Raw genomic sequence first — 21,657 nt, forward strand, 5'->3', positions numbered from 1 at the left:
ATGTATTTTGATGTACCGAAGGTTTTTCGGAGTCCCGGATATGATTACGGACATGACGAGGAGTCTCGAAATGGTCGAGACATAAAGATTGATATATTGGACGGATATATTTGGACACCGGAAAGGTTCCGGAGAAGTTTGGAGCACCGGGAGGTTACCGGAACCCCCCGGGAGGTATATGGGCCTTATTGGGCCCATGTAGGAGGAAGAGAGAAGGAGCAAGGGAAGGGGGCGCGCCCCCCCAAGCCCAATCCGAATTGGGGAGGGGGGCCGGCCCCCCCTTTCCTTTCTCCTTCCCCCTCTTCCTATTACTACTACTAGTACTACTTCCTAATACTAGTACTCTTTCCTTCCCCCTCCAAATAAGATAAGGAAAAGAGAGGGAAACCTACTTGGAGTAGGTTTCCCCCTCCTCATGGCGCGCCCCCCCTAGGGCCGGCCACCTCCTCCCTCCCTCCTTTATATACGGGGGTAGGGGGGCACCCTAGAACACACAAGTTGATCATTGATCGTTCCTTAGCCGTGTGCGGTGCCCCCCTCCACGATATTACACCTGGGTCATATTGTAGCGGTGCTTAGGCGAAGCCCTGCAACAGGAGAACATCAAGATCGTCACCACGCCGTCGTGCTGACGGAACTCCCCCTCGGCGCCTCTGCTGGATCGGAGATCGAGGGTGCGTCATCGAGCTGTACGCGTGTCAAGAACTCGGAGGTGCCGGAGTAACGGTACTTGGATCGGTTGAACCGGAGGACGTACGACTACTTCCTCTACGTTGCGTCAACGCTTCCGCTTCGGTCTACGAGGGTACGTAGACAACACTCTCCCCTCGTTGCTATATCATCACCATGATCTTGCGTGTGCGTAGGAAATTTTTTGAAATTACTACGTTCCCCAACAGTGGCATCCGAGCCTAGGTTTTATGCGTTGATGTTATATGCACGAGTAGAACACAAGTGAGTTGTGGACGCTATAAGTCATATTGCCTACCAGCATGTCATACTTTGGTTCAGCGGTATTGTGAGATGAAGCGGCCCGGACCGACATTACGCGTACGCTTACGCGAGACTGGTTTCACCGTTACGAGCACTCGTGCTTAAAGGTGGCTGGCGGGTGTCTGTCTCTCTCACTTTAGTTGAACCGAGTGTGGCTACGCCCGGTCCTTGTGAAGGTTAAAACGGAGTCTATTTGACAAACTATCGTTGTGGTTTTGATGCGTAGGTGAGATTGGTTCTTGCTTAAGCCCGTAGCAGCCACGTAAAATTTGCAACAACAAAGTAGAGGACGTCTAACTTGTTTTTGCAGGGCATGTTGTGATGTGATATGGCCAAGACATGATGCTATATTTTATTGTATGAGATGATCATGTTTTGTAACCGAAGTTATCGGCAACTGGCAGGAGCCATATGGTTGTCGCTTTATTGTATGAAATGCAAACGCCCTGTAATTGCTTTACTTTATCACTAAGCGGTAGTGATAGTCGTAGAAGCAATAGATGGCGTAACGACAGCGATGCTACGATGGAGATCAAGGTGTCGCGCCGGTGACGATGGTGATCACGACGGTGCTTCGAAGATGGAGATCACAAGCACAAGATGATGATGGCCATATCATATCACTTATATTGATTGCATGTGATGTTTATCCTTTATGCATCTTATCTTGCTTTGATTGACGGTAGCATTTTAAGATGATCTCTCACTAATTATCAAGAAGTGTTCTCCCTGAGTATGCACCGTTGCGAAAGTTCTTCATGCTGAGACACCACGTGATGATCGGGTGTGATAGGCTCTACGTTCAAATACAACGGGTGCAAAACAGTTGCACACGCGGAATACTCAGGTTATACTTGATGAGCCTAGCATATACAGATATGGCCTCGGAACACGGGGACCGAAAGGTCGAGCGTGAATCATATAGTAGATATGATCAACATAGAGATGTTCACCATTGAAACTACTCCATCTCACGTGATGATCGGACATGGTTTAGTTGATTTGGATCACGTAATCACTTAGATGACTAGAGAGATGTCTGTCTAAGTGGGAGTTCTTTAGTAATATGATTAATTGAACTTAAATTTATCATGAAGTTAGTACCTGATAGTATTTTGCTTGTCTATGTTTGGTTGTAGATAGATGGCTCGTGCTATTGTTCCGTTGAATTTTAATGTGTTCCTTGAGAAAGCAAAGTTGAAAGATGATGGTAGCAATTACACGGACTGGGTCCGTAACCTGAGGATTATCCTCATTGCTGCACAGAAGAGTTACGTCCTGGAAGCACCGCTGGGTGCCAGGCCTGCTGCTGATGCAACTGACGACGTTAAGAACGTCTGGCAGAGCAAAGCTGATGACTACTCTATAGTTCAGTGTGCCCTGCTTTACGGCTTAGAACCGGGTCTTCAACGATGTTTTGAACGTCATGGGGCATATGAGATGTTCCAGGAGTTGAAGTTAATATTTCAAGCAAATGCCCGGATTGAGAGATATGAAGTCTCCAATAAGTTCTACAGCTGCAAGATGGAAGAGAACAGTTCTGTCAGTGAGCATATACTCAAAATGTCTGGGTATAATAATCACTTGATTCAACTGGGAGTTAATCTTCCGGATGATAGCGTCATTGACAGAATTCTCCAATCACTGCCACCAAGCTACAAGAGCTTTGTGATGAACTATAATATGCAAGGGATGAACAAGACTATTCCCGAGCTCTTCGCGATGCTGAAAGCCGCAGAGGTAGAAATCAAAAAGGAGCATCAAGTGTTGATGGTCAACAAGACCACTGGTTTCAAGAAAAGGGGCAAAGGGAAGAAGAAGGGGAACTTCAAAAGGAACGGCAAACAAGTTGTTGCTCAAGTGAAGAAACCCAAGACTGGACCTAAGCCTGAAACTGAGTGCTTCTACTGCAAGCAGACTGGACACTGGAAGCGGAACTGCCCCAAGTATTTGGCGGATAAGAAGGATGGCAAAGTGAACAAAGGTATATGTGATATACATGTTATTGATGTGTACCTTACTAATGCTCGCAGTAGCACCTGGGTATTTGATACTGGTTCTGTTGCTAACATTGGCAACTCGAAACAGGGACTACGGATTAAGCGAAGATTAGCTAAGGACGAGGTGACGATGCGCGTGGGAAATGGTTCCAAAGTCGATGTGATCGCGGTCGGCACGCTACCTCTACATCTACCATCGGGATTAGTTTTAGACCTGAATAATTGTTATTTGGTGCCTGCATTGAGCATGAACATTATATCTGGATCTTGTTTGATGCGAGACGGTTATTCATTTAAATCAGAGAATAATGGTTGTTCTATTTATATGAGTAATATCTTTTATGGTCATGCACCCTTGAAGAGTGGTCTATTTTTATTAAATCTCGATAGTAGTGATACACATATTCATAATGTTGAAGCCAAAAGATGTAGAGTTGATAATGATAGTGCAACATATTTGTGGCACTGCCGTTTAGGTCATATCGGTGTAAAATGCATGAAGAAACTCCATACTGATGGACTTCTGGAATCACTTGATTATGAATCACTTGGTACTTGCGAACTGTGCCTCATGGGCAAGATGACCAAAACACCGTTCTCCGGATCTATGGAGAGAGCAACAGATTTGTTGGAAATCATACATACAGATGTATGTGGTCCGATGAATGTTGAGGCTCGTGGCGGATATCGTTATTTCCTCACCTTCACAGATGATTTGAGCAGATATGGGTATATCTACTTGATGAAGCACAAGTCTGAAACATTTGAAAAGTTCAAAGAATTTCAGAGTGAAGTAGAAAATCATCGTAACAAGAAAATAAAGTTTCTACGATCTGATCGTGGAGGAGAATATTTGAGTTACGAGTTTGGTTTACATTTGAAACAATGTGGAATAGTTTCGCAACTCACGCCACCTGGAACACCACAGCGAAATGGTGTGTCCGAACGTCGTAATCGTACTTTACTTGATATGGTGCGATCTATGATGTCTCTTACCGATTTACCGCTATCGTTTTGGGGTTATGCTTTAGAGACGACCGCATTCACGTTAAATAGGGCACCATCAAAATCCGTTGAGACGACGCCTTATGAACTGTGGTTTGGCAAGAAACCAAAGTTGTCGTTTCTCAAAGTTTGGGGCTGCGATGCTTATGTGAAGAAACTTCAACCAGATAATCTTGAACCCAAATCGGAGAAATGTGTCTTCATAGGATACCCAAAGGAGACAATTGGGTACACCTTCTATCACAGATCTGAAGGCAAGATTTTCGTTGCTAAAATCGGATCCTTTCTAGAGAAGGAGTTTCTCTCGAAAGAAGTGAGTGGGAGGAAAGTAGAACTTGATGAGATAACTGTATCTACTCCCTTATTGGAAAGTAGTTCATCACAAGAACCGGTTCCTGTGACAACTACACCAATTAGTGAGGAAGCTAATGATATTGATCATGAAACTTCAGATCAAGTTTCTACTGAACCTCGTAGGTCTACCAGAGTAAGATCCGCACCAGAGTGGTACGGAAATCCTATTCTGGAAGTCATGTTACTAGACCATGATGAACCTACGAACTATGAGGAAGCGATGATGAGCCCAGATTCCGCAAAATGGCTAGAGGCCATGAAATCTGAGATAGGATCCATGTATGAAAACAAAGTATGGACTTTGGTTGACTTGCCCGATGATCGGCAAGCCATTGAGAATAAATGGATCTTTAAGAAGAAGACTGACGCTGATGGTAATGTTACTGTCTACAAAGCTCGACTTGTTGCAAAAGGTTTTCGACAAGTTCAAGGGGTTGACTACGATGAGACTTTCTCACCCGCAGCGATGCTTAAGTCTGTCCGAATCATGTTGGCTATTGCTGCATTTCATGATTATGAAATTTGGCAAATGGATGTCAAGACTGCATTCTTGAATGGATTTCTAGAAGAAGAGTTGTATATGATGCAACCTGAAGGTTTTGTTGATCCAAAAGGTGCTGACAAAGTGTGCAAGCTCCAACGTTCCATTTATGGACTGGTGCAAGCATCTCGGAGTTGGAATAAACGTTTTGATAGTGTGATCAAAGCATATGGCTTTATACAGACTTTTGGAGAAGCCTGTATTTACAAGAAAGTGAGTGGGAGCTCTGTAGCATTTCTAGTTTTATATGTTGATGACATATTATTAATTGGAAATGATATAGAATTTCTGGATAGCATAAAGGGATACTTGAATAAAAGTTTTTCTATGAAAGACCTCGGTGAAGCTGCTTACATATTGGGCATCAAGATCTATAGAGATAGATCAAGACGCTTAATAGGACTTTCACAAAGTACATACCTTGACAAAATTTTGAAAAAGTTCAAAATGGATCAGGCAAATAAAGGATTCTTGCCTGTGCTACAAGGTGTGAAGTTGAGTCAAACTCAATGCCCGACCACAGCAGAAGATAGAGAGAAAATGAAAGATGTTCCCTATGCTTCAGCCATAGGCTCTATCATGTATGCAATGCTGTGTACCAGACCTGACGTATGCTTAGCAATAAGCTTGGCAGGTAGGTACCAAAGTAATCCAGGAGTGGATCACTGGACAGCGGTCAAGAACATCCTGAAATACCTAAAAAGGACTAAGGATATGTTTCTCTTATATGGAGGTGACAAAGAGCTAGTCGTAAATGGTTACGTCGATGCAAGCTTTCACACTGATCCGGACGATTCTAAATCGCAGACCAGATACGTGTTTTTATTAAACGGTGGAGCTGTAAGTTGGTGCAGTTCTAAACAAAGCGTCGTGGCGGGATCTACATGTGAAGCGGAGTACATAGCTGCTTCTGAAGCAGCAAATGAAGGAGTCTGGATGAAGGAGTTCATTTCCGATCTAGGTGTCATACCTAGTGCATCGGGACCAATGAAGATCTTCTGTGACAATACTGGTGCAATTGCCTTGGCAAAGGAATCCAGATTTCACAAGAGGACCAAGCACATCAAGAGACGCTTCAATTCCATTCGGGACCAAGTCCAAGTGGGAGACATAGAGATTTGCAAGATACATACGGATCTGAATGTTGCAGACCCGTTGACTAAGCCTCTCTCATGAGCAAAACATGATCAGCACCAAGACTCCATGGGTGTTAGAATCATTACTATGTAATCTAGATTATTGACTCTAGTGCAAGTGGGAGACTGAAGGAAATATGCCCTAGACGCAATAATAAAGTTATTATTTATTTCCTCATATCATGATAAATGTTTATTATTCATGCTAGAATTGTATTAACCGGAAACATGATACATGTGTGAATACATAGACAAACATATAGTCACTAGTATGCCTCTACTTGACTAGCTCATTAATCAAAGATGGTTATGTTTCCTAACCATTGACATGTGTTGTCATTTGATTAATGGGATCACATCATTAGGAGAATGAGGTGATTGACATGACCCATCCCGTTAGCTTAGCACTTGATCGTTTAGTATTCTGCTATTGCTTCCTTCATGACTTATACATGTTCCTGTAACTATAAGAATTGTGTAACTCCCGTTTACCGGAGGAACACTTTGGGTACTACCAAACGTCACAACGTAACTGGGTGATTATAAAGGAGTACTACAGGTGTCTCCGAAGGTACATGTTGAGTTATCATAATTCGAGATTAGGTTTTGTCACTCCGATTGTCGGAGAGGTATCTCTGGGCCCTCTCGGCAATGCTCATCACCTAAGCCTTGCAAGCATGTAACTAATGAGTTAGTTATAAGATGAAGTATTACAGAACGAGTAAAGAGACTTGTCGATAACGAGATTGAACTAGGTATTGGATACCGACGATCGAATCTCGGACAAGTAACATACCGATGACAAAGGGAACAACGTATGTTGTTATGCGGTTTGACCGATAAAGATCTTCGTAGAATATGTAGGAACCAATATGGGCATCCAGGTCCCGCTATTGGTTATTGACTAGAGATGTGTCTCAGTCATGTCTACATCGTTCTCGAACCGTAGGGTCCGCACGCTTAAGGTTTCGATGACAGTTATATTATGAGTTTATGTATTTTGATGTACCGAAGGTTGTTCGGAGTCCCAGATATGATTACGGACATGACGAGGAGTCTCGAAATGGTCGAGACATAAAGATTGATATATTGGACGGATATATTTGGACACCGGAAAGGTTCCGGAGAAGTTTGGAGCACCGGGAGGTTACCGGAACCCCCCGGAGGTATATGGGCCTTATTGGGCCCATGTAGGAGGAAGAGAGAAGGAGCAAGGGAAGGGGGCGCGCCCCCCAAGCCCAATCCGAATTGGGGAGGGGGGCCGGCCCCCCCTTTCCTTTCTCCTTCCCCCTCTTCCTATTACTACTACTAGTACTACTTCCTAATACTAGTACTCTTTCCTTCCCCCTCCAAATAAGATAAGGAAAAGAGAGGGAAACCTACTTGGAGTAGGTTTCCCCCTCCTCATGGCGTGCCCCCCCTAGGGGCGGCCACCTCCTCCCTCCCTCCTTTATATACGGGGGTAGGGGGGCACCCTAGAACACACAAGTTGATCATTGATCGTTCCCTAGCCGTGTGCGGTGCCCCCCTCACGATATTACACCTCGGTCATATTGTAGCGGTGCTTAGGCGAAGCCCTGCACAGGAGAACATCAAGATCGTCACCACACCGTCGTGCTGACGGAACTCCCCCTCGGCGCCTCTGCTGGATCGGAGATCGAGGGTGCGTCATCGAGCTGTACGCGTGTCAAGAACTCGGAGGTGCCGGAGTAACGGTACTTGGATCGGTTGAACCGGAGGACGTACGACTACTTCCTCTATGTTGCGTCAACGCTTCCGCTTCGGTCTACGAGGGTACGTAGACAACACTCTCCCCTTGTTGCTATATCATCACCATGATCTTGCGTGTGCGTAGGAAAATTTTTGAAATTACTACGTTCCCCAACAAATAGAACCTGCTGCGGAACGCCTTGCCAACAAGGGTCCATGATGACAAGTGATGCCCAGAGTCTCCATCGTGTATGTCTGCCAGCAGCTCCTTCCCTTGCTCCCTGGAAATGCAACGTAGGGACACATCATTCGGTTCGTCTCCGGTAGAGCTCTTCATCCTTGATGCAGTATGTCGTGGCCTGCCACGCCACACGCTCCGCTTCCTCCTCCTTTTCCGGCAAGGTCCCTTGTGTCAGGTGGCTGGGGGAGCTCCTCCCGAGGCTGCACCATGCTTGACAGTGATGGCGTCACCGAGGGCTTGAAGAGCCGCTCCTCGAAGATGCCAGGCTCCTGAGATAGCCACCTGGATGCCCTTTTGGCGATGTCATCAGCATCTTGATTGGTGCCGCGAGGCACATGCTGCAACTCCAGCCCCCAGAACTGCTTCTCCATCCTGCGAACCTCCGCGAGGTAGGCTTCCATGTGCTCGTCCTTCGGCTCGTATACTTTGTTGGAGAAGTTGACGAGGAGCTGCGAATCACCCTCGATGGTGAGGCACTTCACCCCCAGGGCGACTGCGGCTTTCAGGCCTGCTATCAGGCCTTCGTATTCTGCTATGTTGTTGGAGACCTTTTCTCCGTGCTGGAAACAGAGTTGCATGGCGTAGTAGAGCTTGTCTTGAGTGGGAGATACGAGCACTGCACCAGCTCCCGCGCCGTGTCAGAAGAACACCCTGTCGAAGTACATGACCCAACCGTCCGGTGCCTCGCTTCCCGGGGAGAGTGATCGATCCTCGCCAGCTTCGAGGCATGGCACCTCTGCCCATTCCGCCATGAAGTCCGCCAGCGCGGCCCCCTTGATGACTCTAGTTGTGCTGAATTCTAGCTGAAACGCTTGCAGCTCAATGTTCCACTCAGCGACTCTTCCAGCTGAGTTGGGGCTCCTGAGCACCCTTTCCAAGGGGTACGCTGAGACGACCTTGATGGGATGGCCTTGGAAATAGTGCTGCACCTTGCGCGAGGCTACCAATAGCGCGAGGAGGAGTTTCTGAGGCATGGGGTACCGCGCCCTCACGTCCCGTAACACCATGCTGACGAAGTACACAGGGTGTTCGATGAGATTGGGAGTGTCGGCGCTGCTAGCGTCCTCTGGAGGCCGGGGCGCCTCCTAAGACAATGGAGCCCCCAGCAGCTGGTCGCTTGGGGGGGGGGCTCTTCTGTTCCGGGTGTGCTTCCCTGCAACGGCTTATCCTTCTTGGTTGCAATCGCGGTCTCTGCGAGGCCCTCTTGGTCCTACTTTGCTTTGACCCGGACGGTTGCTGCGGCCTTGGTCCAACGCTCCTCCCTAATCGCCACCAGGGCTGCGCTGGCAGAGTAGGGGGTGGCTGCAAGGTAGAGCACCAGGGGCTCTTGAGGATGCAGAGCCACCATCACCGGAGGGCTGGTTAAGTACCTTTTGAGATCCCGGAACGCCTTGTCGGCCTCTTCAGTCCATTCAAAGGGGCCCTTTTTCTTCATCATCTTGAAGAAGGGCAGCGCTCGTTCCCCCAGCTTGGAGATGAAGCGTCCTAGTGCGGTCACATGCCCGGTGAGCTTCTGCATCTCTCTGAGGGTCTTCGGCGGGCTTGTGTCCTCGACTGCTTTGACCTTTTCTGGGTTGGCCTCGATGCCCCGGTGGGACACGAGGAAGCCCAGGAGCTTGCCCGAGGGGACTCCAAACACACACTTCTCCGGGTTGAGCCGCAGGTCCACTTCGTTGAGGCTCGCGAAGGTTTCCTACAAGTCCTGTATCAGGGTTTTTGCCTCCCGAGACTTCACCACAATGTCATCAACGTAAGCCTCAGCATTCCTCCCGAGCTGCCGACCCAAGGCGATGTGCATCAGCCGCTGAAAGGTCGCACCCGCATTGCGCAGCCCGAACGGCATGCATGGTCCTCTACTGCCATCTTGATCTGGTGATAGCCGTCTTTTCCACGTCCTCTACTGCCATCTTGATCTGGTGATAGCCGGAGAAGGCATCCAGGAAGCATAACAGGTCGCACTCAGCGGTGGAGTCGACGATCTGGTCGATGTGAGGGAGCGGGAATGGATCCTGCGGGCAGGCCTTGTTGAGGTTGGTGAAGTCGACACACATGCGTTCCTTCCTCCCCTTCTTCGGCACGACAACCGGGTTAGCCAACCAATCTGGGTAGCGGACCTCGCGAATGACCCCTGCCGCCTCTAGCTTGCGGGTCTCTTGGACGATGAAATCTTGCTTCTCGGTGGACTGCCACCTCGCTTTCTACTTCACGGGGCGCATGTTGGGGCACACGTTGAGGTGATGCTCAATTACGCCCCTCGGGACCCCTGCTAGCTGATCAGGTTCCCACGCGAACACCTTCTTGTTCGCGCGTAGGAACTTCACCGAGGCCTCCTCCTGCTCGGGCTCGAGGTTGGCGCCTATGGTGAAGGTGGCATTAGTGGATCCGTCCTTGTCGACCAGTACCTGCTTGGTTTCCGCCTTGTCTTGGGTGAATAGCTACTTCTTCTTGGCCGGTGCATCCCCCTTGGGCTCAGGGGCGTCTAAGCCGGCGGGCTGTGCCACCGCCGCAGTCTTGAAGGCAAGCTTGAGCAACGCATCCCCGGTGTCTTCGGACACGCTGAGGATGCCGCTACTCCCGGGCATCTTCATGAGGTTGTACGCTGGGTGAGTTGCGGCCATGAATCGGGCTAGTGCTGGGTAGCCGAGGATGGCGTTGTATGGGAGGCCGATGGGGGAGATGTCGAAGTCGATTAGCTCCGTGCGGAAGTTGTCATAGGTGCCGAAGGTCACCGGAAGGCGGATCTGCCCCAGGGAGCCGGTGGAACCGCCTCCGACGCCCAAGAAGGGCATGCTGGGCTGAAGCCGCTCCGGTGGTACGTGGAGGAGGCTGAAGGCTTCCACCGAGAGCACGCTGAGGCCAGCACCGCCATTGATGAGGGTCCTGGTGACGGCCATCTGGCAGATGGTGGGGGTGCACAGCATTGGGAGCGCGCCCGAGCAGGCTGAGTTGGAGGGTGATCATCCGAGCTCAAGGCCAGATCGGCTTTAGGCGCCGCCCAACCCGGAGGAGCCCCATGCTACGTGGAAGTGGCGCCGATCTGGCGGACGAATGGCTTGATGTGGCGGCCTGAAGGTGGCGCCTGCGAGCCACCTAGGAGAGCTGCAATGACCAGGGGCGCCGGTGCAGCGTACTACGCAAGGAAGAGGCCGTGCAGCTCCCCCCAAGAGGCCACGGAAGCCGTTGGCAGGTGGAGCAGCCATATGCGTGGGATGCCGGCGAGGGCCATGGGAAACCAGTTAGCCATGACCTGTCGTCGCCCCCGGCCTTGAGGACGGCCTCATCGTACGCCAGCAGGAAAGCCAGCGGACCGGTCGTGCCGTTGTAGCGCGGTGGAATCTTTGGCTTGAACTTGTTCGGCCACCGCACCTACCGCAAGGCGGGGGCCAAGGCTCGGAGCCCCCTGGCCCCCCTGCTGGCGCTGGCAACCGGAGCAGGCGGCGCGTTGCCCATCATGAGGGCGAATCACGGTGTTGGCGGAGAGCGGGTCGGTGGAAGGGAAAGCTCCGGCGCACCCATACCTGGCGCGCCAAATGTCGGATTTCGGGTTCCAGTAGACCCTCAAGGTTCGAACTCTGGGGTGCGCGCGGAGATCACACCTCCCACCTACTCATGTTTCGTCGCCTCGCAAGGATCTAAACTACATGAAGAACAACACAAGGGACACGAGGTTTATACTAGTTCGGGCCACCATTGTGGTGTAATACCCTACTCTAGTTTGTGGTGTGGTAGATTGCCTCCGAGGCTGGTGATGAACAATACAAAGGAAGAACTGCCTCGCAAGGGGAGGAGTTCTTGTGGAGGTGATGCCTCTTGGGAAGGATTGGATCCGGATCCAGGTTGTTGTCTCTCTGCCTTCCCACTATGGTGGCTAGTCCTATTTATAGAGCGAGGCCTTGGTCCTCTTCCCAAATATTGAGCGGTAAGGGCGCCAACAATTGGCCATTTTGAAGGGGAACATCTAGTACACTTATCCTGGCTAAAGTCGGTCATCGCCTGCCAAAGACTCTGACGGTGACGCCGGCTTGGGCTCCACGATGACCTCCATCCTGCCGTTCTGCTGGTCTTGGTCTTGTTGCACCAAAATGGTTGCCTTTGCTTGATACTCTTGCCTGCACTTGCCCCCTTTGCACCAAAGAGGAAACAAGGACTCTGCATGGGCCGGCGGCCGCCTGGCGCCCGCCTGGCTTCAATCGTCATGGCTTGCGTCGTGGGCACCTCGTGAGGTACCCTGCCTTGATCTCTCTGCCTCCTCGCGAGCCAGCCTGATGAGGCCATGCCCGAGGAAGCTTCCCATCGTCCGCCCCGCGAGGTTTGGCCCCTCGCGAGGGTCATGAGCATGTGTCGATGAAGATGGGCCGTACTAGGCCACTCCCTGAGCCACGCCGCAGGCCGTAGGCAGGCAAGTCTGGGTACCCCGGTTCCCAGAACGCCGACAGTATCGTTGCTATTAAGGATAACAAGATGAGGTCTATTTCTACATAAATAGATCTTGTCTACATCATGTCATCGTTCTTATTGCATTACTCCGTTTCTCCATGAACTTAATACACTAGATGCATGTTGGATAGCGGTCGATGTGTGGAGTAATAGTAGTATATGCAGGCAGGAGTCGGTCTACTAACCTTGGACGTGATGCCTATATAATTATCATTGCCTGGATATCGTCATGATTATTTGAAGTTCTATTAATTTCCCAATAGTAATCCGTTTAACCATCGTTTGCTATTTTTCTCGAAAGAAGTCACTAGTGAAATCTACGGCCCCCGGGTCTCTTCTTTACTATATTTGCCTTCGCAATCTATTTTTATTTTCTTTTATTTTTAGATCTATTAAACCAAAAATACAAAAATACCTTGCTGCAATTTATTGTTATTTATTTTATCTCGCATTCCCGCGAGAACTATTTATCCAATCTATCATATTTTTATTCCGTCTACTTGCCAATTTCTGGCGTCGTTGCTCGAAAGGGATTGACAACCCCTTTAATACGTCGGGTTGCAAGTATTAGTTATTTGTGTGTAGGTGCCGTTCACGTAGTGTTGCGTGGTTCTCCTACTGGTTCGATAACCTTGGTTTCATCACTAAGGGAAATACCTACCGTAGTTGTGTGATACGTCTCCAACGTATCTATAATTTTTTATTGTTCCATGCTATTATATTATCTGTTTTGGATGTTTAATGGGCTTTATTATACATATATATATTATTTTTGGGACTAACCTATTAACCGGAGGCCCAGTCCAAATTGATGTTTTTTGCCTATTTCAGTGTTTCGCAGAAAAGGAATATCAAACGGAGTCCAAATGGAATGAAACCTTTGGGAGAGTCGTTTTTTGGAACAAACGCAATCCAGGAGACTTGGAGTGGACGTCAAGGAAGCAACGAGGCGGCCACGAGGCAGGGAGGCGCGCCCAGGGGGGTAGGCGTGCCCCCACCCTCGTGGGCCCCTTGTGGCTCCCCTGACCGACTTCTTTCACCTATATATATACTCATATACCCTGAAAACATCCGAGAGCACCGCGAAACCCTGTTTTCACCGCCGCAACCTTCTGTACCCGTGAGATCCCATCTTGGGGCCTTTTCCGAAGCTCCACCGGAGGGGGAATCGATCACGGAAGGCTTCTACATCAACACCATAGCCTCTCCGATGAAGTGTGAGTAGTTTACCTCAGACCTTCGGGTCCATAGTTATTAGCTAGATGGCTTCTTCTCTCTCTTTGGATCTCAATACAAAGTTCTCCTCGATCATCTTGGAGATCTATTCGATGTAATACTTTTTGCGGTGTGTTTGTCGAGATCCGATGAATTGTGGGTTTATGATCAAGATTATCTATGAACAATATTTGAATCTCCTCTGAATTCTTTTATATATGATTTATTATCTTTGCAAGTCTCTTCGAATTATCAATTTGGTTTGGCCTACTAGATTGATCTTTCTTGCAATGGGAAGTGCTTAGCTTTGGGTTCAATCTTGCGGTGTCCTTTCCCAGTGACAGCAGGGGCAGAAAAGCACGTATTGTATTGTTGCCATCAAGGATAAAAATATGGGGTTTATATCATATTTCTTGAGTTTGTCCCTCTACATCATGTCATCTTGCCTAATGTGTTACTCTGTTCTTATGAACTTAATACTCTAGATGCATGCTGGATAGCGGTCGATGTGTGGAGTACTAGTAGTAGATGCAGAATCGTTTCGATCTACTTGTCGCGGACGTGATGCCTATATACATGGTCATGCCTAGATATTCTCATAACTATGCACTTTTCTATCAATTGCTCGACAGTAATTTGTTCACCCATCGTAATACTTATGCTATCTTGAGAGAAGCCACTACTGAAACCTATGGCCCCCGAGTCTATTTTCCATCATATAAGTTTCCGATCTACTTTATTTTGAAATCTTTACTTTCCAATCTGTATCTTAAAAATACCAAAAATATTTATCTTATTATCTCTATCAGATCTCACTTTTGCAAGTGGCCGTGAAGGGATTGACAACCCCTTTATCGCATTGGTTGCAAGGTTCTTATTTGTTTGTGCAGGTACGAGGGATTTGAGTGTAGCCTCCTACTGGATTGATACCTTGATTCTAAAAAACTGAGGGAAATACTTATGCTACTTTGCTGCATCACCCTTTCCTCTTCAAGGGAAAACCAACACATGCTCAAGAGGTAGCACTGTGTTGCATCATCCCTTCCTCTTTGGGGAAATACCGACGTAGTTCAAGCCGCATCAAGATGGTGGAGTTGGATCCCATAAAATTCTAATAAACCCCTCGGGAAGGAATGGATGGGGGAAGCCTAAACCTCGTAAAAGAAAGGGCACAAAGCATACCCTCTCTTCCCCTCGTGGGGCGGGGAAGTTCTCCGCAAAGGCCTCGCCGTTCGCAGAAGTCAATTCAGGGCTGGTGGATGTGAGATATGATGCGAGTAGATACCCTTGCGCCTCAAGGCTGCTCAATCCCATTCGGGAATGGAGCAGCTCGCCCAGTCACCTTCAAGGGGGCTGTGAGGGCGAAGAGGAGCCTGGGGCGCTCGCCATTGTTCAACACTTGCTGAATCTGGCTTTTTGGTGAGTTGGGAGCGGGGTGCAACAACTTTCACGCCCTTAGCCTGTTAAATAGGCGTCTTCCCTTGGCCCATAAGTGGCATTTCTGTAAAAGAATGTTGGACCGTTTGCTTTCCTTTGTCGCAATGAAAATGAGCGTGTCATTAAGACTAGATTAAGGAAACCACGCGACGAGCTCCGCAATGCCTCGCTGACCGAAGTGTTGGAGGCGGCCGAGCAATCATCAGCCGAATGTAGGTGAAGGAAGGAACTCGGCCCTCAAGCCAAAGACTTTAAGAAGCATGGAGCAGAAGGAGATTTCAACCTCGACCTTGGAGGCAAGTTCTGGGGCTACTGAGGGTGTCCTATACTAAGGGATCCTCGGGCTGCCGGCCTATCTCTCATGGGCCGGACCGGTGGGCCCCTCTTGATTCATCAAAGGAGGGCCGGATTGCAGGCCACCCCGTACTATGGAAGGAGATCTCGTAAGACTTGGCGTATCCTCCAAGTCTTGTTAGTTAAATCAGCATGTTTATCCTCTGATGATGACCGACCATGTGTAACCCTAGGTACCCCTGGTGTCTATATAAACTAGAGGATTTAACCCGTGGGGGAGAACTATTACTACCATACCCACCTAGGGTTTAGTTCATCCGATCTCGTGGTAGATCAACTCTGTAATTGTCATACACATACATCAATACAAACAAGCATGACGTAGGGGTTTACCTCCTTGAGAGGGCCCGAACCTGGGTAAATTGTGTCTATGCGTTCCCTGTTACCCATCGATCTAATATCCACAGTTCGGGACCCCCTACTCGAGATCTGTTGATTTTGACACCGATGGCCATGAGGATCCGAGCATCAACATGCGTGCTCTCTTCTCTCTCACATGGAGTAAGTGTTTTGGATGGGTGGCCTATAGATTGCTCATGGATGTGTGGTTTGTGAAGAGATAAGGTTTTGCACAGTGAAAAAAAGGATGAGCTGAGCGGCGCTTAGGACCCACTCATCATGTGCAACACTTAAGAGTGACAGGCTGAGCGTTTCGCCGGCCGACCAATTTTAAGTGTTCCCCTTTCTTTATAACACATGCATTAAAGAGTTGTGGAGGGAGAGTCAACCACGTAAAAAAATAGAACCCTTGAGTAGTTGGGGCAGGGGTGATGGACATGGTGGACGACCCATGTGCTTGAGAAGAAAAGAAAAAGATCGAACGCTAGGGCCGGGCCCATGTGCTAGCGGTTGATTGATCGAGAAAGGCTTGACAAAAGTGAAACTCGATTGATCCGGAAAGGCCTAATGAAATAGGGTAGAACAGGGGGCACCCCTATATCTCGGCTTCAGCTAAAATGGTACTTCCTTCACAGCTATCCTCTCTGTCCAGAAGCTTGAGATAATTTTGGAGAGAAAATGGATTATTGAAATGATTCCAAATTTGGTGGAGAGAAGTGAGATTGGTAGGAGCATGATCTGGTAATTTCTTAGAATTAATGAAGCAATATAAAATATACTTGCTTCATAACCTGAAAATATTAACAGAATCAAAGATTTGATGCTGTGCTCATATAGATGATGGATGGAGCTGAAAATTGGAGGAGAGTAATGATATGAGAACATGAAGAGGCATGCAGAAAAGAGCATCTAACTCGACACGTATATAAAAAAACCTCAATAGCTATATACTTGAAGATTTTAACTCAACACATATCTGGAAGCTTTTAACTCACGTGACAGTTTCTACCAACAGGTAAAAGTTTCCACTAGCTAAAGCACAATACGAGAGCAGTGCATCTGGTTAGACGGCTCGCACATACGTGAGAGCTCTGGGGTTCGCGTGTAATTTTATTTTCGCTCTGCTTATTTCTCCCACCCACTGAGAGGTAGGACCCACATAGGTAGAGAAAAAAATGAGCTGACAAGATTGTTTGACCGGTCAAATAGATGAAATACGAAGCTATACGATTTGACAGTGACACTACAAGAAATATGCTATCTTGTGACCTCCACTATTGGTCACTGAAAGGTCATAGTTTTTCATTTGCGACCTTTTTGTGACCAAAAACAGAAGGTCAAAAGCTGGCGGTCGTTAACTGACTATAGCGACCTTCTCTGTGAGAAGGTCATAGAAGTTTACGACCAAAATATGCCTACTGTGGCGTTTTGGTCACTAACAACCTCCCCAGGCCACGTAGGCATCCAGCGTGGCAAGCTGATGTGGCCCAAGAATCAGCCCGGTCCAATTCGGTTTTCTACATGGGCCTAGCCCATTAATTCATCCCATTTATGTTTTTTTCTGTGTGTCAATTTTTGGTTGGGTTCATGGGCCAAGCCCTATATTGCAGCCTTTTTTATTGTTGGGTTGTGGCCTTTTTGTCTGAACGAATTTAGTTTTTCTTTTTTTTCCAAAAGAAGGGTCCACTAGTCAGATGGGTCCCAGTTGTCAGGTTCTAGTAACATCATCAGTTGGCTGTAGCCTTTTCAGGCACAGTACACAGGAATACAATTTTGCGCATATATATTGTTGAGAAATTTTCATAATTTTGCTGTCAAAGCAGCATGTACACAGGAATACAATTTTGCTATCAAAGCAACATTTCAAACGTACATCTTCATGACATCGTACATAAAAACCAGCAATAAAAATATTACAATATGCCATTTGGCTCAAATCACATAACATATGACATCCAGGTTCCAGCAACGAAAAAAGATAACCACCACATCGTACCATCAGCACATTCAAAGAGAACAAACTATATGTCAAAAGAGAACTGAGCAGAAAATTTCCAATAAAAGAAAGAAGATAATATACTCTATAATTACTACAGATTTGCTCACTGGATACACACACACACTATACATATACAGATTTGCTCCTAAAAACAATTCTGAACAGTTGGCTATAATAATTTACGGCAAAGAAAATCCCAAAACAGAGAATGGTACATCTCGAAATTCCCCAAAAATAGAGGAAATGCGACATCCATGACAAGTTGTGGCATTACTAGAGGATTTGATTAAACCAAAATGTTGGAGTGTGTTGAATAGATAAAAGAAACTCAATTAATGGGGCAATGCAAATTCTTTACTCACTACCCCACGGCATTCACCTGTGATTGAACCTTGCGGGCACATACAAATTATCACTTGACCCGGTTATGGAATGAGCTGGTGCAAGAATGAGGTAATTCCTACTTTACGTTGGACTAACCAAACACTATCCTTTAGTATGTAAAACCTTATGTTCTTCCAAAAGATTCAGTAGAGTGGGCTAAATTCTTTACTCACTACAGTTTCAACTATTCTATATGGAAAAAATTACCAGAAAATCTCTGCAGAGAACCATTACCACCAATCAGTTGCGACTCAATTCTTCTTTCTTGACCCAAATGCATTCTTTCAGGCCAAACAGAATTGAGCCTCCTAGCGAAATCTTCAACTTCCCTGTTTGTTCAGAAATGAAGCATGTCACTAATTCGCACGAGGGCTTTTGTACAGGAATATGAGCAGTAAATTCGTTGTAGCATTTTCAGTATACATAATAATAGAATAATCAAATATAAACAACAGTGAGCCCAAGTACTAGCAAATAGATCTTCTGCATAGAACACTACATCTTATAAAAGAGAACTAGGGGTAGGAGAGGGAGCCGCTCACCGATGAGCTTGTGGTCGCTGCCATACATTAGCCGTCGTCACGCCGGTCACCGTGCGCAAGAGCAGAGCACCTACTGCATCCAAATCCAAACCGAATAAAAAATTAGGAATGGTTGCAGCCATGCTTTTTAAGGCACACAATACATCAGTTCAGATTGTTGTCATTGAGAGACACAGAGACCAGAAAAAACAGTGGACTATTTAACCCTATAATAAAGAAGCAAAATCTCACAAGACAATGAAGTCGCTAGCAAAAGGAAGAGTAACAGATGAAGAATAAATCCTGACATACAAAGGTAAGTCATTGTGCATTTTGTTTTTAAATGTGATACACAATAACCAACATTATGATAAATAAGTTTTGGGATCCTCCGTTGTATCACCAAGTCATGCTTGTTATTAGCCAAAACTATAGTTAAACACCTGATCAAGTGCTGCTCAACTACAGGTGCCATATGGTCGAACCGACCTACACAACACCATCAGGAACAGAACTTATACATCCTTAAAAAATGCAGCAGTGTGAGCACAGTGGTAATGGACCATGTTTTAGTAGCATCATTCGGATAGCACCATACGTTCCGATTACTTCGCTACCGACCATCCATGGACCACAAGATCCAATCAAATATTGCACAAACCAAGCGAATTGAGGATATCATAATGCGCTCTCGACTGCAGGTGCACTAAAAAGAAGACGAAAGAGTAGAAGAAAAGAGACAACTGGGCCTTACCTTGGTGAAAACCCGGAGCAGGAGGGGGCAGGTCTGCACAAGAAGAATTCAGTCAATCAGTCCTCGCAATCCTCTAAACGCAAAACTGAATAACATGCCTAAATACAGTGCTTACTGAACTGCACACTAGCATCTGCCCGCACGCTAGTATAACAAGTAAAAACGTTAGGGTTGCGGAGGCCTGGCTGACCTTCTCGCGGTCGATGGGTTCGGGGCGGAGGCGGGCCGCGGTGCATCGGTGGGTCACCTGGACCATGCTGGAGGAGTCGCGGAGGGTGAGGAAGGTGAGGCCAGCGTGGGAGCGGCGGAGGGCGACCCAGCCGCAGAGCCGGACCCGGCGCCCGGCGTCGCCCGCCCCGAGCTCGCCGCAGAGAGCATCCCTCTGGGGCCACTCCAGAGGCTGCATCCTCTCCAGCTTCGCCCTGGCCGCGGGGAGCGTCGCCGCCTCCTTCGGCAGGGTCGCCGTATCGATGGGGTCGGAGAAGGTGCGGCCGAAGGCGTTGAGCGGGGCGGCGTCGGTGGGGCGGAGGAGGTAGAGGAAGCACCAGGCGGCGAGGAACACGAGGAGGGCGACGAGGGAGAAGGGGTGCGCGGGGAGGGAGAGCGCGATGAGCGTGGCGTAGTTGACGCGGAAGTAGGCGAGGTTCTTGCGGAGGCGGGCGATGGTGTCGAAGAGGGAGTCCGGGCGCGAGAGCGCGGCACGGTCCAGGAGCTCGGGCCAGGGGCGGGCGCCCAAGAGGGAGCGCTTGGCCGAGTCATAGAGGCGGCCTAGGAAGCGCGCGTGGCGGCCGGGTCCGGGGAGGCAATAAGGTGGCGGCGGCGTCCGAGGCGGCCGGAAGGACGGTCGCGGGCGCGGTGGCCGGGACGGTTGTAGCACCTAGATCAGGGATCGGGGAAGAGGGAGGCGGCGGAGGAGGGACCTGGATCTGGATGGGGGAGGAGGGGTAGAGACCTAGGGTTTCTTAGGAAGGAAGGGGATCGAGGGAGGAGAGGCGCTGGATCCGTAGGAGGTGGACGGCTTAGATCGACTATAATGGGGTGATCCGTGGGCTGCGTCCTGATTGGTTCAAAATATGAGCCATTAAAAATTACTCTATTTCTTAGTGCTAAAAACAAGGGGGGTGAAGCAACTACCAAAAATATTTTGCAAAATGCCATCACTAAAATTTTCAATTAATTTAGACCATATTTTATGGATGATCACCAATTTGATTGCATTTTCGATCTTTCTACCTACGAGCGGTCATGCCCGCCGTTTTGACCGCATTTTGAAACAGGGCATAAAAATTCAAAAAAATGGAAAACCTTCGCATTGTGCCATTATATGTGGCCAAGTTACCGGGAAATGGCAAACAATGTTGCCTAAGGAAGTTTTCATTTTCTTTGGACGAAAAAACCATTTTCTATTTTTCGAGTGCCCAAAAGGAGGTTTTGTGAAGGACCTCCCAAATGATTGTTGCAAAATTGGACCAAATCAATTTTATAAAATACTAGGACATATTTAATGCACAATTAACCAAATGGTTGGGTGTAAAAAGTTTTGATCCACCTCACGTGAAAAAGACAAATTTCCACCGATTCAGCTGGAAGCGGGTCAAATTTGAACTGTAGCTGCCTCGTAGTTTGCTCTTTATTTTTTCCAAAAATCATTTCTAGGTACATAAGTATCTATTTAATCAGAGAAACACCAAAAAAAAATTCAAGATTCAACCACTAGCTAGGAACGGTCATGCTTGCCGTTTTGACCGCATTTTGAAACGGGCATAAAAAATTCAAAAAAACAAAAAATTGGAAAACCTTTGCATTGTGTCATTATATGTGACCAAGTTTCCAGGAAAAATAATAAATTTGTAATACGGCAATTATTTTAAAAAAGTGTTCTAAAAAATGAGCTATCATGCGTGAAGATTCATGGCTTTCAAGCCAAATGATCAATCTTATGGCCACATTCATGGCATAGTTTGTTCAAATGATCTCATATTGTGCACAAGGGTACATCTTGGAATTCCAAACAATGTTGCCTAAGGAAGTTTTCATTTTCTTTGCACGGAAATTTCATTTTTCATTTTCCGAGTGCCCGAAAGGAGGTTTTTTGTGAAGGGACTACCAAATAATTGTTGCAAAAATGGACCAAATCAATTTTATAAAATACTAGCCATGTATAATGCACAATTGACAAAATGGTTGGGTGAAAAAAGTTTTTATCCACCTCTGGTGAAAAAGACAAATTGCCGTCG

At 47.5% G+C, this 21,657-nt stretch overlaps 1 pseudogene; it reads right to left on the reverse strand.

The window, feature by feature from the left end:
• Positions 1-11,718: 11,718 nt before the first annotated feature.
• LOC119308951 lies at positions 11,719-20,578 on the reverse strand (annotated as a pseudogene).
• Between the last annotated feature and the right edge of the window lie 1,079 nt (positions 20,579-21,657).

Source organism: Triticum dicoccoides, chromosome 5B, assembly GCF_002162155.2.
Source record: "Triticum dicoccoides isolate Atlit2015 ecotype Zavitan chromosome 5B, WEW_v2.0, whole genome shotgun sequence".
Taxonomy (NCBI): Eukaryota; Viridiplantae; Streptophyta; class Magnoliopsida; order Poales; family Poaceae; genus Triticum; species Triticum dicoccoides.